Source organism: Ovis aries, chromosome 9, assembly GCF_016772045.2.
Source record: "Ovis aries strain OAR_USU_Benz2616 breed Rambouillet chromosome 9, ARS-UI_Ramb_v3.0, whole genome shotgun sequence".
NCBI classification, from domain to species: domain Eukaryota; kingdom Metazoa; phylum Chordata; class Mammalia; order Artiodactyla; family Bovidae; genus Ovis; species Ovis aries.
The window spans coordinates 39,293,437-39,319,736 of record NC_056062.1 but is presented as its reverse complement, the minus strand read 5'-3'; the positions used below and the strand labels follow the sequence as shown (position 1 = coordinate 39,319,736).

At 45.7% G+C, this 26,300-nt stretch overlaps 1 protein-coding gene across 4 annotated transcripts in view; it reads right to left on the bottom strand.

Annotated features, from left to right (window-relative positions):
* Positions 1–26,300, bottom strand: part of CHD7 (chromodomain helicase DNA binding protein 7) — a 193,022-nt gene that overhangs the window by 141,868 nt on the left and 24,854 nt on the right. The window lies entirely within an intron of this gene.

Genomic DNA, 26,300 nt, shown 5'->3' with positions numbered 1-26,300 from the left:
TGAGCAACTAACACACACAACTGCTGTTTAAACTATCCACTGTGTGCAGCTAAATAAAGCTAATACCTCTTCTAGCCAATTAAATGTCTTCACTCATATTTGCATTTATTAAAAAATGAAAGCTTTATCCATAAACTGTGTGTATTTCCTGCACTCAGAGCAAAGGCTCAGCCCTAACTTGACCCTTCTCCTCATTACCCTGAAATCTTCTGAGCCTTTTCCCCAAAGAGCTGTGTACCATGGGGAAAACTCACTTTATGAAATACTTTTTATATTATTCTTAGTAAATTAATTCACACCTTATATGTGTTTACAAAAAGATTACAATATGCTCATAGCACATTCCTTTTGTCTGACTGTATCACCAAACTCTTCAGTGTCATCGAGAGCCACCTGTAAAGATCTTCCTCACTATTCCCCCCCAAAAATCAATCAGCCAATTCTAGCTTTAAGTACTTCTTACCTGAGCTTCCCTGGTGGCTCAATGGTCAAGATTATTTGCCTGCAATGAAGGAGACCCACGTTCAGTCCTCAGGTTGAGAAGATCCCCTGGAGAAGGGAACGGCCACCCACATCCAGCATTCTTGCCTGGAGAATCCCATGGATAGACGAGCCTTGCAGGCCACAGTCCATAGGGTTGCAAAGAGACACGACTGAGTGACTACCTGAGTAGTCTTTCACTTTCACACTTTCACTACCTCAGTGTACAAGATCCTCACAAGAGAACCTCATTCTAACTTGCAGGTAAACTTAACATTTCAGTTTGAAAGGGGACCCCATCATGTAGTTACAAATTTCAACACTGTGTCCACTTCAATCACAGATCAATATTAAGTTCACTTCAAATCAGCAAGTAGACGGTAAGAAAAGGCAAAGAGGGAAGATGAGCTACAACCAAGTGTGACATTCGTTTCACATAATGAGGACAATCGAGATAATTTAAGGCTACCGATGACGCCTTATAATTGAATTTTGTACTTGGTTTAATCAAAGAATACAAAAACGACCAGACACCTACCCTGCTTTAAAAACAGTCTACTGAGGCATCCACCTATCTGTATGGCTTTCATGAGCTTAACTCCTCGACATCAGTTGCTAATAAAATGATGATCCCGATGAGAAAATCTGAGTAATTACATTTCATGACACCCACCCTGCACTGTTCAGGTTTCTGCCCCATGTCTAGGAAGCCTCTAAACATACCAAATTCTCTACTTCATGCCCATTTCTCAGAGATGGTTTGAAAATCTTCACAATTTTTCCTATAAAATAATTCTGAAGAATAATAAAGAAACGTTTTAAACTATGCTACCACCGAGAATTTAGTGTCTTTAAAGATCAGCGGCTACGACAAAAAAAGACGGCAGATTTTCTGAAACAGCCTTCTAGATTCTGAATGTAAACCCAAGTGCCCCATTAAATTGAAAACTGCCTACCCTGTACTTTGCAGACTGCACCGCACACCTAGAAAGAGCAGAAAACGTTCTGACAGACCACACACCTCATGCTTCTACGTCAGAACTACCCTCACAAGCCCTCAGGGCTCCGGTCTGGTCACTTGTCAAGCGCGCTGCACGTTCAGCTCCCAAGGATGCTTCGTCCTGAAATGGTGAAGACGAAGGGTTTCCCTGACCACGGTAAAGGAGGAAATCTTCACTGACGATAAACTGCTTAGATCATCAATATCCAATTAATTTTTATATGTTTCCTATCAACTTGGTAGTTAAGTTTTTAACCTACCAGAATCATTTAGCTCTTTTTTTTATATTTTACCTCTTTTTTTGTGAAATGAATTTAAACGCTGCCACTTTATCATTAGAAGAATTCTTTCTGCTTTTCCCTATTTTTCTCTGAATAAACAGTGTCCTGCTGAAAGGCTAACTCATGAATACAGACTGCATTTCAGTATTTCTTTCATCATAAAACATCTAACTGTTGCCCTCTTGACTATAAATATGCCCAGCATGCCCACAGAAGTGAGTGCTTCAGAAAGGACTCTGCATTTTACATCTGTCATTTGACACCCCCAATGCCACACCAGGTGCCCCCAAAGTGTTTAAGGAATTAGCTGTTATGTGTAACATCCCAGTATATTCCCAACACCTCCTCCTCCCCACAAACTTTATAGAGAGAGGTCACCGCGCAGTACTGCCTCCTAAGGTTCTATTCACACAAGGGAGCCGAGACGCTTGGGCTGGGGCGGGGAATGAGAGCACCCCTTCTGTCTCTCCATGGATGTGCCATTTAAAAGGAGAACCACAAGCTGCTGACGACTGTCTAGCTTTACAACTCCCTGTGTGAGGACGTGCTCCAGCCTTCAGGCCGACACTCCCAGAGCAACGTAATCTGGTGTGTTTCCCATCAACAGAATTCAGGGGACCCGGCAGTTTCTTCCCCCCACTTTAGGTGCTACCTGCGTGCTGTGCGCCCAAGACAGGAGTGCATTAACTGCTGTTTAGTGCTTTTCGTAGGTGAAACACCTTTTCTCCAAAGGTCCAAAGTTCCTGACACACTGCCTTCTCACCCATTTTAAGTTCCATCGATATATGCTAACAATCCAGTATCAAGTACCATTAAAAACTATAATGTTACCTGGCACCCCAAAACAAAATGTTTGAAAGAAATTATGATTATTTATTTCACCTGGCCTCTTTGGTCTGCAGCTTCTATTTAAGAATTTCAGATGTAAATCTAATATTTAAAAAGTAACCATGGGGACTTCCCTGGTGGTCCAGTGGCTAAGACTCTGTGCTCCCAGTGCAGGGGGCCTCGGTTTGATCCCTGGTCAGGGAATTAGAGCCCACATGCCTCAACTAAGAGTTTGCATGCTTCAAGGAAGACCCAGCACAGCCAAATAAATAAGTATTTCTTTTTAAAGTAACCCTGTGAACATGCTAAAAATAACTGGTACTGGAAAAATCACTTTTCATAAAATTATTTTGCTGCATTATAATATTCTTGTGTGCTCATACAAATACTTTGGATTCTTGAGCCTGCTTTCTGTGAATTTCTTCCAACTCCTCCAAGACTATCAGCAATTGTGCTGTTGCTGGAGAGGTGTTTTGATGGAGATAAGCAGGAAGATCAAGTACCACTCAGCTGCCCCTCCTAATGGTCCCTGTGTTTCCAGTAGAGAAGCCAGAAGCCCCATGTACATGTTTAAATTTAAACTAAAATTACATAAAATTTAAAATCCAGCTCCTCTGTCACCCCAGTCACATTCAACTGCTCAGCAACCATGTGGGGAGCTACCTGGAACTGGGCACAGCAAACACAGAGCTCGGGGGACTTGTCATCATGCCAGAAAAGGGACGGGAACTGAGGCTGAGACCTAAAGGGCAAATGGGAGGGTGACAAGTGGAGGGTCTGGCAAGAGGGAGGCAGAGAGGCCCGGAGGGTCCATGCCCAAGGCTCAGGGAAGAGAACACACACACACGAAGGTGTCTGCAAGTACCTCGACGTGGCTCTAGTAGAGGCCAGATTACGAAGGGCATTCTGAATACAATGCATTCTGAACTTGTGGAGAAGTCAGTCTAACCTTTTAAGCAATGCTGTTTAGAAAGATGCACATTTTTTTAATTGAAGTATAATGTATAATACTGTGTTAGTTTGTTATGCAGCAGTGATTCAGTTATATAAATGTGTGTGTGTGTGTGTGTGTGTGTGTGTGTATGCACGCACTGCTCAATCATGGCCCGCTCTTTGAGACCCCATGGACTATACTCCACCAGGGTCCTCTGTTCATGGGGTTCTCCAGGCAAGAATACTGGCATGGGTAGCCATTCCCTTCTCCAGGGATCTTCCTAATCCAGGGACTGAACCCAAGTCTCCTTCATTGCAGGCAGATTCTTTACCATCTGAGCCACCAGGGAAGCTCCATACAGGAGGTACAGTTTTTGCTTATTTTACATACAGCAGTGTGTGTCTATTAATTCTGAAATCCTAATTTATCCCTCCTCCACTTCCTTTCCCCTTTCCTTCCTGTGCCTGTGAGTCTGTTTCTACTTTATAGATAGATTTGTGTGTATTAGTTTTTAGATTCCACATGCACGTGATATAATATTTGTCTTTCTCTGACATACTTCACTTAGTATATGATAAACTCTAGGCCCATCCATGTTACTGCAAATGGCATTATTCCAATTCTTTTTTACAGCTGAACAATATTCTGCTCTGCTTGTGTGTGCGCGCGCATACATCACATCTTCTTTACCCATTCAGAAAAATGTACATTTTAAAGAAAGGAAAAAAAAAAACTTACTAAAATACAGATCACATATCTGGAAGGCGGGACTAGGGCCAAGAGGACCAGTTCGCAGGCTCTTACAGAACTGAGGTAAGAGTTGCTGCTACAGAAAAGAAGGAGATGGAGCTATCCGAGATAGGACTACCTATCAGCCAGCTGACCTGGCTTCTGACTGTATGCTGGAGGATGAACAAGAGTCTGGGAGGTCGGCTCTGACCTGGGTACCTGAGCAAATGGTAATACTGTGCACTGACATGTAGGGGACAGAAGAGAAAGAGAATTTTGTATAGGGTGGGGGCAGGTGGAGAAAGTCCATCAGGAGCTGCCCAGTTAGCAACTCAATAAATATGAGAGCAAAGAGCACCCCAGGGAGAAAGCAGAGCTGAGGATACAACAACTCCAGTCACTGACAGACAGAAGAAAGGCAAAGTCTAGGAGCAGATGAGATTCCCCAGAAAGAATGGCCAGAAATATTCTAAAAGAACCAGAGAAAAGACCCATAGCAAAACCCTGCAGGACACCAACACCGATAGAGCAGAGAGAAGAGCCAGCTAGTGAGATGGAAGCAGACATCCCGAAAAAGCTGCAAGGAGGAAGTGACGACAAAGTTCAAATGCTGCAGAGAAAGAAGTGGCCACCAGACTCTACCAGTAGGAGGTTAGTCACTGTTAAGAGTGTTTCTACGAAATAGTGGAGGCAGAAGTTCAAGCGCTCAGTCACAGCAATGACGGGAGGAGGGAACCAGTGCAGAGGCTCCCAGCTGTGGACTGAGAAGCAGGAAACCAAGCCAGGCAGTTGTGGAAGTGGACGGATCAAGGACGAGAATCTGTCTCCCTAGTGTGAGAAAAATGGTGCTGTGTTCCATCACAGGTCAGGTAACCCTTAGCATCTCTGTGCCTCAGTATGAAAGAGGAATAATAAGGGTATTTATGTGATGGCGGGATCTTAGAATTAAGTACATGAATATTTGCAAAGCACGTAGAACAGTGCCTGCTGCTCAGTAAAACACAAATGCTAACAGGAGGCGGCATGGAGAGTAAAGGGTCTAAGGAGAAGCACACGGAAGGGGAGATGCTAGGGCAGGATCCAGAGCACCGGAGACAAGACCTGCCTCCTCCACCAGGACAGTAAGGGGAGGGTGTAGAGGCTGAGAAGTAAACGAGAGGACGTGGTCTCATCCCCGTGGCCTCAACTGGCTTGAGTTCAGAGGCAGGCAGAGGTTGTGAAAAAAGAAACTGAAGAAGACACAATAAATGGGAAGCCGATCTGCGCTCATGGATCAGATGTACAGCTGAGATCCTCTGCTGTTCACCTGAAACTATCACAACATTGTTGACTGGCTATCCCCCAATACAAATAAACAGTTAAAAAATAAAGCAGATAACCAAAAGGACCTACTGTACAGCTCAGGGAACTCTGCTCAATGTCATATGGCAGCCTGGACAGGAGGAGAGTTTGGGGAAAATGGATACATGTATATGTATGGCTGAGTCCCTTCACTGTTCACCTGAGACATCACAACATTGTTAATCAGCTCTTCAGTTCAGTCCTCAGTCGTCTCCGACTCTTTGCGACCCCATGGACTGCACCACGCCAGGCTTCCCTGTCCATCACCAACTCCCAGAGCATGCTCAAACTCATGTCCATTGAGTCAGTGATGGCATCCAACCGTCTCATCCTCTGTCACCCCTTCTCCTGTCTTCAGTCTTTCCCAACGTCAGGGTCTTTTCCAGTGAGTCACTTCTTCACATCAGATGGCCAAATTATTGGAGTATCAGCTTCAGCATCAGTCCTTCCAATGAATATTCAGGACTGATTTCCTTTAGGATTGACTGGTTTGATCTCCTTGCAATCCAAGGGACACTCAAGTGTCTTCTCCAACACCACAGTTCAAAAGCATCAATTCTTCTTCAAAAGCATCAATTCTTCTTCAATTCAGCTATAACTGAATAGCTGATTCTATTATCAGGTATACCCCAATACAAAATAGAAAGCTCAAAAGAAAAAAAATAATACTGTTAAACTGTCCAGTTTGCCCAAAGCAATCTATAAATACACAGTCCTTCTCAAAATTCCAATGGCATTTCTCAAAGAAACAAACCACCCTAAAATCTGTATGGAACCACAGAAACCCCCAAGAATTGACAGAACCAAGGGGCAGGGTCAGAGGGCACTGTGAACCCAAGGTCTGAAGCCAGCTGTGAAATGACATCCTGTTCTCGAGCTTCCTTTTCTCATCTGTAAAGCACAGATGAGACCACTGACTCTAATTCATCAAGACAGGAGTGTATATGTAAAGCGCCTGGCACTGCATCTGGCAGATGATACATTACGCACATGAGAAATTTTAGATACACAGAGTATGTTGACCAGGCTGAGTAACCTTGACCCAGTTACTCAGCCTCTCTGCTCCAGTTCCTCACCTGTGGGGGCAGGGTGGAAAGGGGGCCCTCCATTTGAAGACACTAACCTATGCAGCTTTGCAATGAGACTCCTGTCTATACTTAGACTTAGCTATACTTAAAAGTACAGCAGTCCTCTTCTGAAACTCACACTTTTAATGGGAGAAAAATAATCAAAATTTCAAGAAGCACAGATAATTGATAAAAAGTGATGACAAAGATAAATCAAACACATATATACTATGTAAATAATTCAGTGAAGCTTCAGTTCTCAATGTGAAATTGCCTGGATTCACTAGTAATCGGAGAAGGCAATGGCACCCCACTCCAGTACTCTTGCCTGGAAAATCCCATGGACAGAGGAGCCTGATAGGCTGCAGTCCATGGGGTCACTGAGAGTTGGACACAACTCAGTGACTTCACTTTCACTTTTCACTTTCATGCATTAGAAAAGGAAATGGCAACCCACTCCAGTGTTCTTGCCGGGAGAATCCCAGGGACGGGGGAGCCTGGTGGGCTGCTGTCTATGGGGTCACACAGAGTCGGATACAACTGAAGCGACTTAGAGGCAGCAACTAGTAATCCTAAAGCAACTGCTCCCCAAAGGTAAGCCAGCACCGGTTTACACGGAACTGGATTAGGAAACCACCATTTCTCAGAACACGCTCGCTCATCATGCCATGCAGGGGCATCACAGGAAATCCCTCGCCCTCAGCCCACCTGGAGAAAGGGAGCAGGGGCTGCAGGGCACCAGCCAGCACCACCCCCAGGAGAACAACCTCGGACAACCCCTGGGATCGTTCCTAATGTGAGGAGCCCCCACAGCCACTGGAAGTGAATTTTCTAGAAGAAGGATACCTCGCACTTCCTCTTCTCCACAGGACCGGAGGTGCACTCTGCCTGCTGAGCACCACCACCAGACACAACTACCCACACAACTGCAGCCTTCCCACTGAATTACCAACCTAAGAGCCCAGAACACAACTTCGAGGGCCCAGAGAGCTCTGACCTATGAACCAGGTGCTGGAATATTGTATTTCCCTTTCATCTGCTGAACAAACCAATATGACGTAACGTAACTTCTTGAACCGCTTTTTCCAGTAACAAGGCAGATTACTGTCAAATGTCTTCTTCAGGGATGCCATGAAGGTGACTTAGCCAATAACACATTTCGTTGTACAAAAACTGTATTAAAATGCTTATTCTCCACTTGGATTCATCTCAGAGGTCTAACCTGGGATTCTTTCCTCTGATACCCTGACCAAGCAGATGGGAAGCCTCCCTCATCAAGAAGCCACAGGAGATGAGATGTCAACTTCAAACTATCCTTGACCTCGGCTTCCACTCTTGTAACACAGAAGAGATCACAGAATATTTCTTTAGAGCATCTCCTTCCCTAATGACCCACGATGATCAGACATTTCCCCAAGTCTAGAGTCTCTGCTTGATGGGTCCCTGCATGGATCAACCCCTCCCAAGGAGCTGGGAGACCCCGGGCACGGCCCTCAGAGCCCCACACAAGACTTGTTCCCAAGCTCATACTCGGTTTTCTGTGTCTAATCACCCTGGGTGGACCCCATTTCAACACAACCTAGTCATGTACAGATGTGAGAGTTGGACCATAAAGAAAGCTAAGCACCGAACAATTGATGCTTTCGAACTGTGATGTTGGAGAAGACTCTTAAGAATCCCTTGGACTACAAGGAAATCAACCCTGAATGTTCATTGGAAAGACTGCCGCTAAAGTTGAGGCACCAATACTTCAGCCACCTGATGTGAAGAGCTGCTTCACTAGAAAAGACCCTGATGGTGAGAAAGATAGAGGGCAGGAGAAGATGGTGCCAACAGAAGATGAGATGGCTAGATGGCATCAATGACTCAATGCACATGAGCCTGAGCAAACTCCTAGAGACGGTATAGGACCGGGAAGCCTGATGCACTGCAGTTTATGGGGTCGCAAAGAGACACAACTTAGCAACTGAACAACAATGGGTTCACATAAACATTTACCATCTTTAACTTCTACTGACTATTCTCAAACTTAAAGGTCATTTATAAAATTACCACCTCTCATCAAAGATGAACGATGCACAATCGTGAATCTCTCTACACGTTAGAAAAGCCGAGAGAAATAGTCACAGAGGAATGAAGGAAGAAATGTCGGGGCCAAGGTGGGGAGCAGAAAAGCAGCATCAAGAAATTGGGGGGAAACCAGCTTCATCCAGCCCCCGACACTCTCTCTGCCCCAGGTAACTTAAAGCAGCTCTCTGGACCTCAGCTTCCCTCTCCAGGAGAACATGACCGGAACCACGCCCTCACTGCCGTCAAAGGGCCGCTTAGACATGATCTCATTTACCTGCCGCAAGCGGCTCTTCACAGACTGCCTGGCATGCGGTGGACGGACACTGACACTGGCTGTCCCCCCCAGCACAGACACCCACCTTAACCTGCAACTTTTAGGGGGCAGACACAGGGCTGGCGGGAAGGGACAGGAGGGCTGCAGACGAGCCCCCCACAGGCCACTTTCCCAGAAAGGGGAGGGGGCTGGAAATCTTGCTTTCACGTCTCCAGAACCTAGGAAACCCAAAATGGGAGCACTGAAAGACTGGAGCCCTAGTCTGATTGCTTGACCCTACACAGCAGCGGTGAGGCGGCACCTGCTTTGTTCAAGGTCACCCAGCTAGTCGAGGTCAGAAGGAAGACTCGGCCTAGTGCTCAGACCCCTAGACTGAGTCTGGTGCTGTTACAATGAATACCCCACAGGGCAGAAGAGCGAGCCCCTCATTCTCAGACTAGACAAGCAGTATTTATAACACCATTGGGCCAATGTTAACAGGCGGGGGAAGCAATCTGGTTTTAAAACAGGACATCCAGACACGACCTGTGGCGTGAGCACTACTCAAAACTTGCAGCAACTCCAAATAAGGCGGCTTCTCGACGTCCTGGCCGTCCTGTTATCACTGACCGCAGCGTTCTCTCTCCAAGGTCACTGTGCTGAAGGAAACAACGTTCATTTGCATAATGTCTGGTGTACTGAGTCAACTGTGTTAGGAGGATTTTTTTGTTTTAACCAGCAGCGTATACTTGCTTCTCCAGAATGCTTCTGGGCAGCCCTTTATACATGCACAGACACCTGCTCTCCGCACCACCGCTCCTGAACCCCTGTGCCCCTCCAGAGGGTGGTGCATGCCCGGAACCACCCAAGCTTCCCGGGTGGCCAAGAAAGTAAAGAAAACATCCAATTCAGGGCAGATACGGAAAGAGGTCATACAACCAAGTTGCAAGATCTTTTCCAAAGAGCAGCATTTTGACTTGGAGTGGAAAGGAAACTGACAAACTATAGCTATTCAGGCATTTGGCAGGCGTTCTTCTCAAAAGTGAACAAAATAAGTCTGTCACTTCAAGGAAAACAATTGACAGTTTTGTTGCCAATGATAAAATCTGAGCTTCCAAAGCAAAAGCCACAATTTTGGAAAATCTCTATCTACCATGATGAACTTGACAGCCTCCCAGAACTTAAAAGACTTTTCTGATTAAATAGGTGCTGATATTAACAAATGTGATTTTTTAAAAAATACTGTCTAATAAAATGTGTTGACATATGAAAGATTTGTGTAATTCACTGAACCAATATTTTCCAAATTACCAACACATGATGTTACAAAACCACGCATAGATAAAAGGCCCATTCAAAGCGCAAAACACACCAACGAATTTTAATGAAACCAGAAACAAAAATTTCACTCATACGATTTCAGAGTCCACACTGCAACTAACCTTTAAGAAACTACTCCTTTTGGTTTTAGTGTAGTATCAAATTATCTGAAAAGGCTATTCAAATATTCCTCCCTTTTCAATTACAAATCTGCATACCAGATTTTCTTCATGTTCTTCAACCAAAACAGCGTATTACAACAGATGGAATGTACAGCAGCTATCAGACTCTGTCTTGTCTTGAACCAGACATTAAAAGAGACTTACTAAAATATAAAGTAATCGGGGTAGGGGCAACATACAGGCAGGGGACTAAGAGGTGTAAACCATTAGGTATAAAATAAGCTACAAGGATATATTGCACACTGAGCCATAAAGAAGAAGGAAATAATGCCATTTGCAGAAACGTGGATGAACCTAGAAATGATCATTCTAAGTGCAGTAAGCCAGACAGAGAAAGATAAATATCACATAATATCGGTTATATGTGGAATCAAAAAAAAAAAAAAAAACAGAAAACAGAGAAACAAACTTACAGCTTGGGGGAAGGGATAAATTAGGAAGTTGTGATTAACATATCACACTACTGTATACAAAACAGATAATCAACAAGGACTTACTGCATAGCACAGGGAACTATACGGAACATTTTCTAATAACCTATAAAGAAAGAAAACCTGAAGAAATATATATGCGTGTTGGTGTTGTCTAGTCGCCAAGTCATGTCCGACTCTTTTGTGATCCCATGAACTGTAGCCCACCAGGCTTCTCTGTCCATGGGATTTCCCAGGCAAGAAGACCAGAGTGGGTTGCCATTTCCTTCTCTCTATATATGTATAAACAATTTCTGCACTATACACCTGAAGCTAACACACTAATAAGATGTAAAGCAAAACTATATACTTCAATTTAAAATAAAGGATTTTTTATAGAGAATATAATATGCAACATAGGGAATATAGCCAACATTTTATAATAACTATAAATGGAGAGTAATCTAAAAATTGTGAATCACTATATTGTACACCTGTGACTTATATAATACTGTACAGCAACTATAATTCAATTTAAAATATTTTTAAGTAAATATAAAGTAAAGCCCTTCATTCTCACTAAACTTCTGTTTGGGGAAATAATTATTTTTCATAAAAATTATGTTGTTTATATTAACATGCCATGGATTTAATGTTATTTTAAATTAACTAAATAAAATGTTTAAGCAGTTTTCATTTCAAATACAGTAACTATCAATAGATATAACCTATGTAAACAGCAGCTCTTTGGGGTTCTCAATAAGAGTATAAAGTGGGCGTGAAACCACAAAATTTGAGAACCACAGCTCTAACTGGATGATGAAGACCCTCATCACTAGTCACTGCTCAAAATGCAACATACCAGTAACCATATACACACCTGAAACTTTTATACCATGAAACATTTTAAACATGGCAAAACAAAAACACCTTTCAAATACAATACCTGGCCATGGAAAGCAAGACTTCCCTGTGGAGAACTAGAAACTCAGTAGTTTCCGATGATACAACTGCCAAAAGAACCAGACGTCCTTGACAAAAGAGAATCAGACTGTCCGACCCAAGCTGCTTGCTTGGCTGGGCTGCCTGGCTGTCAAGGGAAGTTGGGTGAGAGATGCACAGAAGAGAAAGTCCCCACAGCCAGCAAATCAAATGCCCAGGCAGTGTCCAGGGTGCAAAGGAGAGCTTACTATTACAGTCCTCAGGCCTCCATCCACCTGCTCTTCTCTTTTTACAGGAATGTGACACTTCCTGCTCCCACCTTGCTGTCTGAAAATCGGGAGGATGCGAAGCTCTGATTCATGTGTCTTAGCTTCTGCAGGCCTATGAGATGAGCGATGTAAACATTATCCCAATTTCACAAACAGCAGAACTGAACTTAAAAGGACTTCCGTAACTGGGAGGGAGCACCCACACCCCAACCTCAAGTCTCTTGGGGTCTTGTCTGAAAGCCTTCCACACACTGCTTAGTGGTTCTCAAGTGTGGTTCTACTCCAGAAGCCCCAACACCACTGGGAACTTGTAGAAACTTGACCTCCCAGACCAACCAAACCCATTCAGTTCTAACTTCTTGGCAGAGCCCAGGAGTCCGGGTTTCGCCAAGCCCTCCAGGTGGTTCCAATGTCTGGACTAAAGGCCAAGAAACCGCGATGCCACAGGCAGACACCCACTGGCCAGGACAATGATCTCAGGTGCTAGAACTGCTACCATCAAGTATCAATGCCACAGGCTGGGGGCTGGCACTCCAGGACGGATGGCTCACAGCTCTGAGGGCCAGAAGTCCAAGACTGAGGCACTGGCAAGGCAGACTGCATCCTCAGGCTTCTTCCCTGGGCCTCTAAGCAGGTGTCATCCCATTGAGTGCTCACATGACCTCTCTGTGCAAAAGAAGGGAGAGGGAGAAATAGTTCTTCTTATGAGGCCAATGATTCTACTGGATGAAGGCCCCACCCTTGTGACCTCATTTAACTCTAACTATCTTCATGAAGGCCCACCTCCAGTCACACTGGGGTTGGGGGGTGGCCCTCAGCACATGGATGTGGAGGGACACAATGCAGTCTGGGGCCGACCTCAGAAGGAAGAATGCTCAGGCCCCAGGTGAGGCTGGTGCTCCTGATCCAGGCCCTTGGCCTCAGAGCCTGCAACACACCAGGACAAGGAGAAAGGGGTCACTTGGAGCTGCAGCACCTGCCGAGGGAACCCCAGCCCCACCGGGGACCCAGAGTGGCTGAGCAGGACACTGGGCTCCTACAGGAGGGGACGAGGGAAGGAAAGGCACCCCACACTGGTGCCTGGTGCTGACGGTGGGCAACCACTCAGGTGCCAGGCCCTGTGGGAAGGCCAAGATGCCCTCGCTTGTTTCATCCTCGTCACCCCGTTACAGGAAGGAAATGGGTGGCTTAGAGATCAAGCAGCCTGCCAACAATCGTGAGGCTGCTCTCAGAGCCGCGGCCTTAACCTCTGTCTCCCCTAGAAGGGAGAAAAGAGTACAGGCTCACCGGTGATCTTCAATCAGAGAGGGACTCCAGGCACCAGGGGCCACACAGCACATGGTGCCAGGGACAGGCGCTAAGGCAACACAGAACACTGAGGCACACAAGGAAAATACCTGACTTCACTGACGATGGAAGAAGTGCACCAAACTGGCAAAGGACAAGAAGTCCCACATGGGCAAAGGCAGAAACAATGGGCAACCCCACACCATGGAAAGGACTGTGAACTTGGAGGACAGGCACCCTGCAGAAAACTGGCAGCCTGGGACCCCCTTCCTAAGAATATGCCCTAAAGGGACATGGAGGTAGACGAGAGGGGCACATCCTCATAGTCACACTGATTTAAACGGAGAACATGAGAAATGACCTAGATGCCCGTTAAAGGAGGACGGGCAGATGAAGTGGCCATAGCACAGGATGTCGCTGTCTGAGCTCTTTGAAAAGATGAAACAGAGCTGTATGTGTTGATATGAAAAGATCAGCCGCCATACTGTGAGAAAAGGGAGTTACAATGTGTCTGCACTGTGATAACCTTCCTCCCGCTAAAAACCTAGAGGAATAATTCGTGGCTAGAGTTTACTGGGGTGGGGGCTTTCACTTTCTACCTTATACATGTATTATGGTGTGAATTATTTTGGAACAAGCATACTTACAATTAGGCAGATGGTAGAAAAAAACAGGTTATTAAAATTCTTTTCCCTATGTCAAATTGATCTAGCTTCCCTCCGAGTTCTTCAAACCAGTGATGATGTTGCTAAACCTCACAAAGCCCTGTTGTCCTCCCGGGTCAGCAGGGGCACCTGTGCTCTGCACTCAACGCCCCCTGCTTCCCCTCACTGCACTTACACCCTGTGCAGGGTGACGACGGTCTGTGGGCAGGGAGTTCCCTGAGCGCAGACCTGAGTATACAGTGGGTGTTAGACGCTCAGTCGTGTCCGACTCCATGCAACCCCATGGACTGCAGTCTGTCAGGCTCCTCTGTTCATGGAATTCTCCAGACAAGAATACTGGAGTGGGTTGTCATTCCCTTCTCCAGGGGATCTTCCCGACCCTGGGATCAAACCTGGGCCTCTCGCATCACAGGTAGGTTCTTTACCATCTGAGCCACCAGGGAAGCCCAGTGCCCCTCTGTTATCCCAGGGCTCCCTGAGGGCCTAGCACGAAAAGTTGATCACGTGAACAAGGTAATCGAGAGCTAGCACGTCAAATCAATACTGGTGATATAAGAACGTGTCAGTCCAAGGCAGAAACACATTTCACTTCCAAGGGAATTTTGGAGAAAAAGGTTTATGAATCTTTGAAATGACCACACACACTCCAAACATTCTAAAGATACAAAACTGATCCATCTGTCTAAATTTCGTTAACAATAGTGGACAGTCAAAGTGAAAGATGGCCAAATTTTCCACATTCCTGCTTTGGAAGCTTCAAAAATATTTTCAGTCTACTCATCTGAAATCATACATCAGACTTAACTGAATCAAAAAGGAAGTCTATCAACTCCAAAGCTTCCTACCATGACTAATTCTTTCCCAAATACAAAGTGTTACACATTTCTCGAGGGATGGTCCAGAATGCGAGACATTGTCCATGAACCTATAATCAGACTTCCAACTCATACAGTTAGTCAGTTCTCACTTTGCAAGTCCTCCCGCCCACCCAGCCCTGCACAGCTAAGGTCTAATTGCAGAAGCGGTCACATTACCGTGAGAACAGAGACAAGTGCCAGGGAAGACACTGCAGCCACTTTCTGAACCATCACTAAGGCCTCACCCACATCGAGACCCCAGCCACTCTCTCTCCAGATGAACCAAACATACAGTGAAATAACAAAGGCAAAATTATTTTGAGTTTTTAGAGGAGAGGTTCTCCACAAAGGCATCAATCACCAAGTCCAGGAACTAACCAAAGTGTTTACATTATAACCAACAGCAAGTAACTAAATGAAAACACTACAAGGACACACTTGCCTTCATTTTCAAGCAGGCAAATCACTATAATTCTAATTTGACCATAAACTAAGCTTGTGCATGGAATTCTAATAACCTCCTTTTCAAGACAGAGTGATCAAATGATCAAATCAAACATCAGCAGTAAATGGGACGAGAGATATCATGTTCCCTGACACAATGCCCTGAAGACAGACACACCAGGTTACTCTGACCAAGAAAAAAGCCTTAGCCTAAGTCTAACCGGGGTGGGTGTGTATTCCCAAAGTGTGTTAGTTGCTCAGTTGTGTCCAACTCTTTGCAACCCCGTGGACTGTAGCCTGCCAGGCTCCTCAGTCCATGGAATTCTCCAGGCAAGAATACTGGAGTGGGTAGACATTCCCTTCCCCAGGGAATCTTCCCAACCTAGGGATTGAACCTGGCTCTCCTGCATTACAGGTGGATTCTTTACCATCTGAGCCACCATGGAGGTTCCGATGTCAGGTGCAGGGGAGTATAATTTGCTAATCAGGTTGCTATTAATAAGCTGACATCACAAACAGAAGAAATTCCTGATTTCTGAAAGTCACCACATTGTAACTTCCATGAAGTTTCATCTGCTGCACATGCCAAAAGCATGACCCACAGAGCAGCCCACTGATGACCTTGTTCCCTCCAGTGATGAACTCCCGTGAACTTTCATGCAGAGCCGTGTCCAGAGTGCCTGCCACAGGCGTAGCACTGTCCCTAGCGCTGGGAGACAGCAACTCCTTCCTTCATGGAGTTCAGCTGCAGTTTAGCAGGGAGTCAGAGTCAACTAGTAAAATACAAGTAAAATAAGTGAAAGGAAAAACAAGAGAAGAACTACAGCACCAGAAGGGAGACAGGCAATTTAGAGGAAAGGGCATGATCTTAAAGTGGGGATGGGGAAGCCCCCAGAAGAGGACTCTGAAGGTCTGTAAGTAGAATGGGTGGGATGGTCACTGGACAGAGGGTGCAGGGACCGAAAGCTAGGTTCTCTGCAGTTTCGAAACAGTCCGGAGGAGGCAGGCGGATGCGGAGTCCAGGCAGGGAGCTGCTGCAGGGATTCCTGCAGGAAGAACGGCCACGTGGGCGGGTGGCAGAAGAGGAGGCAGGCGGTGTCGGACTCTGCACACAGTTCTGACGGCAGAACCAAAAGGCTCTGAGGACACATCTGACGCAGCCAGAGAAGGGGGAGCAGGGGAGGAGTCAAAGAGCATCCCCAGGCCTCTATCTCAGACAGCTACCGCCTCTGAGAGCAGCCTAGCTCTGGCCGCACACACGACGCACAGTCTCGGGAAGCAGGCTGTGAGGGTGGTGTTCCCTCCCTTTATCACCGCAGGGAAGAAGCCTGAACTGGCAAGTGTTTTGTCTGTATAAGGTAGTGCTGGAAACAAAACAGGAGCCTGGATTTCCTTCCCAAGTGTAGGGTTTTTTCCACTATGTCATGTGGCTTTTTTTGGTCTTCCGTTTGTTTCTTTAAGGTAGAGTGTTACCATATATGGAAGATGGAGAAGCCTTGTTCCGAGGCGTCTCCGAAGCTGGCCTGGACCCATGAGCCGCCTCACCTGAGCTCACCTGCAGCTGGTGCTCAGGCAGTTCCCTGCACTGGGCACAGGTGGGCCCTCTGTATGCCCGCCTCGCACAGGGGAGGACCGGAGACTCCGAAAGGGAGCCACATGGCTAGGAGGACAAGGACGGCCCATCCAGCCCTGGGAACCGGAACACGCTCCAGGGCCGGGCCTCGGGCATCAGCTCCCAGCTCTGCGCTCCCTGGGGAGGCCGGTCTTTCTCACCATCACCTGTGAAACCCTCACATCCTTCCCCAGACACGTTTCTCACCCCAGGAGACATGCATTCAGCTAACCCGTAAACTCGAAAAGCAAATGTTTCAGACAGAATGCTTCTCTTTCTCAGTTGTTGCTGCCAGAAGGGTGTCCTTCCTTTTCCCTCCCTTCTGTGTCACCTGCACCCTCGATGCTCCACCACCACCCTGCTGGGCTGTTCAATCCCTCAGTCCATCTGCTCACCTAGCCACAAAGGACGGTTCTGACTAGCGCTAAGCCACTCTAGTCGCTGGTATGTCCATCTCCATGTGGGTAATTAGAGCACAATGGTGGCTAGGAAAGCAGATTAGGCTACTGAGAAGGGTGCCTAAGCAGGGTGACAGACAGCCAGGGTAGGTCTCCTAGAGCTAAGACTGTGGCTGGAGGCAAAGGAGGGGCAGAACCAGCAGAGGAGGCAAGGCGGGTGGGCGGGGCTCCGGTAGAGGGCGTGGCCTGCACAGCAGCTGGAGCAGAAAGCAGGCAGAGGGTTCAAGGCCAAGGCAGAGAAACCAGGGTCCTGTAGGAGCTGAAGGATGAGAAAGACTTAAGAATCAGGCCAGAATCCCTGGCCTGTGTGAAGACAATGAGAAGCCAACAGAGGATATTCAGCAAAGAAGTGACAAGATGGGGCTTTGCAGCGAAAGGTCACTTTGAGTGCAGTGCAAGGCTTACTCTTGATTCCTTCTCTGGGAACCTCTGCTGTGGTCCACCCCAGAGAGCGACCGCTGCAGAAAAGGTCTCATCAGCTGTGCCCAGCTCCCCCAGAGCTTCTGGGCTCCAAATGGTCTTGACACCCTTGCAAACAAAACAGCGTTCTGATCCTATTGTTCTCATTTCAGACAGAATTGCGGTGGCTCTTGAAATCAAACGAAACCTACTGCTCCTAACGGTGTCACAACTGCCAGTCACCCACTCTGCTCCAGCACAAGGAGGAAAAAAAAGGTGTTTGTACACTGTTCCTGAAGTGCAGGATGGTCTTTGAATTAAAATGAGAAAAACTTTCTTAAAATGTCCATACGAGCTTCTACAGCAATTTAATTTGGAAAGAAGTCTTTCCTTTCGGTGATGCATACTGAAATATTTTAAAATAAAATACTGTGCTCTCTGGGATCTGTTTCTAAATAATACAGAGCACAGGGCAAGGTGGTGAGTGTGAATGAAATAAGACCAGCCTTGAGTTAATAGTGAAGCTGGCAGAGGGTCTGTGACGGCTCACAGGAGCCTTCTGTCTACTTTCGTGTGTTAGAAAGGCTCCCAGAGTATTCAGGCTTCATACAAATCCCTCTTCATTTGTCTGTTACTTTTCCCTATAAAAGATGATGACACCAAACATTACCCTCAGAGGTTAAGCTACAGAGATACACCAACACATGCTTCAAAAAGGAAAACCAACTTTAGAGCAAGTTGCTCAACGGTGTGTTTGTATCTTCCTGCCACCGAAAAGAAACTATTTTAGTCAAACAGTTCTACTCAGCACTGACAGGTGTGCAAAGCTAGAGGTGATTGTATTAACAAGTATTACTGCGTCTCCAAACCACCTTACATTCAGAATACATCTTCTGCTTCATTTGTTAACTCCGAACTCTACATAGAAAACATGTCCAGTAAACGTGACGCTATGACTTTCAGAGTCATTACTTTCAAGGTTGCAAAGGACACTGGAGGTTCAAGTCATCCAGCCATTTGAGGTTTTTGTCTCTAGATCAATGTGCATGTGTAATCTGCCAGGATTTAGATGGTAATCTGGTGGCTCAGGAGGTAAAGAATCCACCTGCAATGCAAGAGGCCAGGGTTCAATCCCTGGGTGGGGAAGATCCCCTGGAGAAGGGGCTACCTACTCCTTATCCTTACCTGGAGAATCCCATGGACTGAGGAGCCTGGCAGGCTACAGTCCATGGGGTTGCAAACAGTTGGACATAACTGAGCGACTTTCACTTTTCACTGCTGCCTATACCACACACAGTAGAAAATGGGAAAACCCTTCCTAGGATCACCCTAAAGAAGCATCACTTTAGAAAATAAAACGTTAGTATCACCATGTTGTCTTAGAGCTTCTATCATAGACAATCACAGGATGCAACAAAATTCTGTGCGCAACACTTTTCGAAAAGCAAACTTCCCCATTTTGCACTTCCCTACAACGTGTGTGCAGTGTTACTCCTCGCTCAATGTTTAAAGTCAAAGTCATCAAATAACGAGAGATTTCATTACCACCCTGCACTGACAGAGACCAATATTAATTATTGTTTGAATTAACCTCTGAGCCGTGGTTTTCATCAGCACTCAGAAAAGACAGGGACGATTTCTAATTACACGCCACCCTCATTATAAGTCACCAGGCCGCAAAGCTGTCTCTGATGAGGCTGCCACACTTTTGCCTTGAGACTGCTTTGCACTCCATTATAACCTTCTCCCTAAAATGGAATTTGAAATGGGATTTGGTGAGCCTCAGAGATGCTCTCCCCAAGGGTGACCACATTCGCCCTTAGGACTGGGATGTGGGACTGCATGGGAGTCTATGAGTAAAAGTCCTGTGCTGTGCTAAGCTGCTTCAGTTGTGTCTGACTCTTTGCGACCCCATGGACTGTAGCCCACCAGGCTGCTCTGTCCATGGGATCCTCCAGGCAAGAATATTGGAGTGGGTTGCCATGCCCTCCTCCAACTCACGTTTATACTTTGCTGTAAAGATGGGCAGCAGCGTCTTCTCACAGCACCACGTGGACAAGACTTTGGGGGTCCAATAAGTGGAACAGAACTGAAGGGACCATTGCTGTATCACACTGACTGTTTCTCAAAATGTTAACTGGCTCTGGTTGATTTTGTGTGAAAATAATCTGACATGACAAGGGGGAAAAAATCCAATAAGATATGTGGTGTGTGCACTCACATCTAGTGCGTGCACATACATACATCAGAAGAGTATGACCTAATTTATTTTTTGGCTACACCGAGTGGCATATAGGATCTCAGTTCCCAGATCAGGGATCGAACCTCCGGTTCCTGCAATGGAAGTGCGGGATCTTAACTGCCAGACTACCAAGGAAATTCCAAGAGGAATAAAAATTGAAAAATGAGTTTGGAGTTCTCTCTCCCACCGCCGACCCTGATCTCATTCCCCAAAGACAATTAAGTTTCTTTTGTACCCTTTCCTGCCTATGCGAGCACACAGACGTGAGTGCACACACCACACGTCCTTCCAGCCTTTTCTCAGGCGGGAATCTGTGAGCAGACATCCAGGGCAGATTCAGTGCTGCCTCTTGCAACCATGCTGCTCTCTGAGGTACACATTTCATCCTAGTCTCAGAAAAACACACCGTCTTTAAATCCTACGAGGGTCAGGTTCATCATCCCTGACATAGATATGCACACCTAGAACACCTGGAGATTAAGGGTTCTGGTATGGCATTGTGCGATTGCTAAGACAAGATCAAGAGCAGTAAAGGGGAGATAAAACAGACCTGTGAGCTCAACCCAAGAAGACACCGAGTTTCCGAATCTTGATTAGAACTGGATTTTAAATTAGATGAAGTCAACCAGCATGGCAGTTTACCAGCGTTAGCACAGGTGGTCCATTAGAGACAGACAGAACGTTATCTCCCACAAGGCAGGCAGAGAGAGCTGAATGGCGTGCACACCACTCGGCCATCCACATGGTGGTCACAGCATCTGTCCCCCATCAGGCATGCATTCAGGGTTTTGTTACTGAAAAGAACACTGCTGCTGGGACTGCCATCGTCAGGGAGATAGTGACAAGGTTTTTAAAACTGAAAAGCCTACACGAGAATCATAATGAATTAAGAACATGTATTTTGATATCTCAAATGTATTCAGATTGTGAAACACCGTAAGAGAACTTTTCAGGGACTTCCCTGGAGAAACAGCAGGTAAGAGTCTGAGCTTCCAATGCAAGGGGTTCGGGTTCGATCCCTAGTTGGGGAACTAAGATCCCACATGCTGCACAGCCAAAAATAATAACAACAACAAGAGAGCCTTTCATCTACACAAAATATAAAGAAGAAACTGGTATCTGGAGACTTCTTTCCCCAAAACTAAGAGTGAATTTTTTAAAGCCTTCGAGAACAACAAGCATGAACAATATTACTAAAGGAATTAAGACTGCAAATTTAAAAGAATCTCTAAAACTACTCCTACCAACCTGGATGCATGAATCTCCGGTCTTAAATACCCCAATGCTAATAACAAATTTAAAATATTTGAGTTGATGCAATCTATTACTAAAAGACACTTTTAAACTCCTCTATAAGAAAATTCTTATCTTTAGATATCAGTCTCTATATTGTTGCTATTAGAACTAAAGTTTCCTTTCACCCTTAAACACAGTTTCAATTTCTATTTAGAAACTTAATAGTGTACAGGATGTGAGAGACACCATGCTTGGTCCTGGGAATAAAAAGTAAACAAGAAATTCCTGATGAACCCTAACAGGACACAAGAAAATCTGGCACTCTAATAATTCAGTTACAAAATAACAGTATTTACCTGAGGTGTTTTTTTTTTTTTTCCCCAATTAAATCAAAACCTGTAAACCTACTCCTATAGGTTGTCTGCTATGGGGATACAAAAATAAGATGAATGAGTTTCTGTGATTTTTATACTATACTTATCTTCATGCTGAATTCTATCAATTCTAGACACAGGATTGCCCCCTCTAAAGGAACCCACCATTTCACAAAGTTAATCAAAATATTGCAAGCTATATAAAAACACCTTGGTTACATCTTAGGGAATGTACAATTCAACTACCTATTTTAGAAATCAAACCTAACCCTTAATAGGCACAATCAGGAAAGTATTAATAAAAAAATACTAAAATAAACATAGACTGTCTTCAAAGAACTGAGAAAACAGGACTCTAGATATGTCAGAGCAATGTCATCTTAAAAATTCTGCAAAAGCAGCATGCCACAGGCAGAGCCCAGCACCAGGGAGAGAGAGGTGGTCTTCCAGGGGAAGGATCGGGCAGCGAGGACCCCACAGGGACCTTGCAAGCAACTGGAAGGCAAGATGATGCTATGTCTCACCTGTGTGTTTACTGACGGAGTCATCTACAAGGGGCCGTGAGCACCAACAACTAGACAGAAGATGACATAAGGTAAGGACACTGGATTCTTCTGCTAAGAATCAGAAATGGCTTTACAGAAGCAGCAGCACTTGAAACAGAACCTGAAGACAAACAGGATTTCGACAGGTGAGGGGGGAGGGGCGGTGGAATGGACGCAGGACAAAAGAGAACAAAGGCACCGAGGCCAGAAGCTGCTGGGTGTTCATGGACCAGGCAAGCCTGGTCACAGGATGTGTTTAAGAAGAGCAAATGCCATGGCCACAAAGCCAGGCTGGCATTAAGAATGAAAGACCTGAGTCTCCTGAGTGGAGTCTCCCGGGTGGCCTCCTGAGACTTCACATCTCCTCTAAATTCACGCACACCACACTCTTCCTACTTCCTAAATTCACAGCTTTGTTTTACTCCCTCCCCTCTCCAGGACCACTCTACCCCTTCAATCCTGCATGAAAACTATTGCCTCCAGGAACTCTCCAGATCTTAACCGTAAACAATGTTTAGAAGAACTTCCCTCTTCTTCACATATGAAAATTAACCTTCAGCATGTTCACTTTTTCTCGTGACAAAATATCTTAACTGACAGATTTAAGACATCTTAAATCAGCAAAGTATAATGAAATTACTATACTTTTATCCTCCTAATGTGAAGATAAATGTGTTACTCTCTAATTCATCTTTTTGTGTGTTACAACTCTAATTCTTACTTTTTATGATGACTCTTCAAAAGTTAGAGCAAGATCCTCCATGAACAAGGCCTGTAACATGCGACTACATCACACGTGGCCCAGGATAACCCATGCGGTCCCTTCATCACCCGAGCTGCTCAGACCCGGTTTCGGCGTATGGTTTACATTGTTCCTACTTTACCAGATGCGGAATTGTAGTCAAGCATAAAAATACTCCCTGGTCTCATAAAATTCACTATTTTATCAAATGTTTAAAAATATTATGCACGCTAAATAAGCGCCATACTAAATTATTCCTGCCTACTTCATGAATGTCAGACCAACTTAAGCAATTCAAAATGACTCAACGACCTAATCCACACTCAAATTTGAACCATTTTAAATAATTCTGCACAGACAGAATTAGAAAACAAATAAAAGATTAATCAGAAAACTTGCTACATCACCCAACAACAATCAGATGGCATGAACATAAGCACCATGTAAAGGTCTGTGGGTTTGTATTAAATACTCCGCGCTGTTTGGAACTGCAGAGCGGGAGTCTGCTGACCAAATGGGATTCATCTTTTCGGGATGCCCACAGTGAGGAGGCACCCGACTGTTTTGGAGTCAATGTCTCATCAGGACTCCCCTCCTGGCCCAGCGGCTAAGACTCTGCGCTCCCAGTGCAGGGTTAGATCCCTGGTCAGAGAACGAGATCCCACACGCCACAACTAGAACAAAGGGGTGAGGAGGAGATCTCACGTGCCTCAAGGAAGATGGAAAGTCCGTGTGCCGAACAAAATTAAGACCTGGTACTGCCAAAAGAATAAAAATAAATATGAAAAAAAAGTCTCGTCTACCCACTATGTGTGTGGCTCTGGGTAAATCCTAAATTTCTTCATCTATAAAATGTCATATGGATTACAATGCCAGTGTTAAGGCGCCTGATAAGCAATAAAACACAGCACCACTGTGACTCGCTCTATTACGTAACACTGACCAACACACATGCGTTGATGTAAAGGACCATGTGGTTTTCCTCCCTGTTTTCTATGTGTGTCATCTCCATCCTTGTACTTTAGCTCATCTCAGTGAGGGGTGGTGTGCATTTCTCTGAAGCCCGTGGATCAAACCATTAGGAAGAATCCTGCCACTTTCACTCCATGAGGTTTATTTACGGATACCTCACCATAAATTAAGTCAGTAACACTCAGGAAGTAGTTAGAAATAACAGAGTATGACTTATGTTAACAGCATTTAATATTTTTGCAAACTTGGTATAACAGCAAGTTATCCTGCCCATGTAAATTTCGTGCATAAGCCCAAGTAACAAGTCTAAATTTTCAATGAGCCCAATTTTCACTGAAGCCCAACCATTCAGTAACCATCAACCTAGAGCTACGAAAGAAACAAATAAGCATGTTTACACCTATACACCTCTTCGTCCCCAGTGAATTTATGCTCTGGTTGAATGGGCAAGGCCTAAATAGGTAACCTCACTTCCTACGCTGTGGGGCAAACAGGCGCCCCCGCCACCCCACCCCCCCATCTGCCCCCATCCACTGCTCCTGCCTGCCTATCACCACAGGATGGCTGGGCCGGGCCCAGGTCGGGCTGGTCCCCGACTCCTGGCCTGTGTCCCCTCCCCCGCTCTCAGGAATCTTGCCCTTTGCTCTCCCATACCGTCCTATATAATCTCTCAAGTGGATTTTCCCCAACTGTTAAGTCTCTGCCATCTGATTCTAGAAAAAGGAAGAGAGAGAGAGAAACGTCGCCTGGTTTGGAAGGAAAGGGAGAACACACTGGTGAGCCTGCCCCGTGGTGACTGCTACAGCCAGTGTGTGACTGTGTAGCCCCTTCACAACCCAGGCAGCTGCAGGAACAAGTGGGCCTGGAGATCAAGCCAGTACGCCCAGGCACGCACCCTAGAGAAAGGGCCTCTCGTTAGCATCACGGGCACCCCAGGTGCCTGGGTGGCCCCACGGCCGTCAGTCCCCCCAGCGAGCTGGCCAGGCCCAGAGGCTGGACCAGCTGGACCAGAAGCCCGGGAGCCACACAAGACACCTTCCTCCAGCTTCCCACCCACCTACCAAGGTAACCTGTGAAATCCACCTCAGCCCACCCACCTCTGTCCACATCCACACCCACCACTCAAGGCGGGATCACCATTTCCTCTATGACTAGGCAGTGGTCTCCCCACCTCCTCGAACCCCACCGACCTTTGTGCAGCAGAGTGACTGTGGGCTCAGGCCAAGCAGGAGGACCCCAGCTCACGCTCAGCTTCCTCAGGTGAGCCAGTCGTGTGTCTCACTCGAGCACCCACTACCCACCCCGCAGCACCACACGCTCCTCTTTTTTTTTTTTAAAACAATTGTTACAGTTGCACTGTTACATGTGTGTGTGGCTATCTGCTTAATATCCATCCGTTCCACTGGCTGTGGGCACCTGGAATACTTCTGCATGCCCAGCATTCGGCACGGAGCCCTGACAACAAATAGTGAACCTGCTCTTCTGGATCAGTCAATAAAACAGCTAAAAGAAACAACTAATTCTATGGCCACTACTTCAGGGAGGGTGAGATAAAATATACGATCAAGCATATGAGCACTGCGGAAACTCAAACAAGGGAAAAACTTCACAATGAGTGGTGTAGTAAGTTTTAAAAAGTGGGGGGAACGTACACTATTGGTGGGAATGTAAGCCGCTGCAGCCACTGTGGAAGACAGTATGGGGAGGTTCCTCAGAAAACTAAACACAGAATTACACAATCCAGCAATCCCACCCCGAAGCATATATCCAGACAAAACCATAATTCAAAAGATATCTGCACTCCCATGTTCTTAAGAGCACTAGTCACAACAGCCAAGACAAGGAAGCAATCTAAATGTCCAACAGGGGAATGAATAAAGATGTGGTACACATATACAGTGGAATACTACTCAGCCACAGGAGGAAAAAAGAATGCCATTTGCAGCAACATGGACACAACTAGAGATTGTCATACTAAGTGAAGTCGATCAGAAAGAGAAAGACAAATACCATATGATATCATTTGTATATGGGATCTAAAATATGACACAGACGAATCTATTTATGAAACAGAAATAGAACTGGGGACACCGAGAACAGACTGATAGTTGCGAAGGGGGAGGAGCCGGGAGAGGACTGGATTGGGATTTTGGGATTAGGAGATGTAAACTGGTATATACAGAATGGAAAAAAAACAAGGTCCTGATGTATAGCACAGCAGACTATATTCAATATCCTGTAACAAACCACTATGGAAAAGAATATAAAAAAGAATGTATATATTTATGTATAACTGGGGCTTCCCTGATGGCTCAGATGGTAAAAAATCTGCCTGCAATGTGGGAGACCTGGGTTCGATCC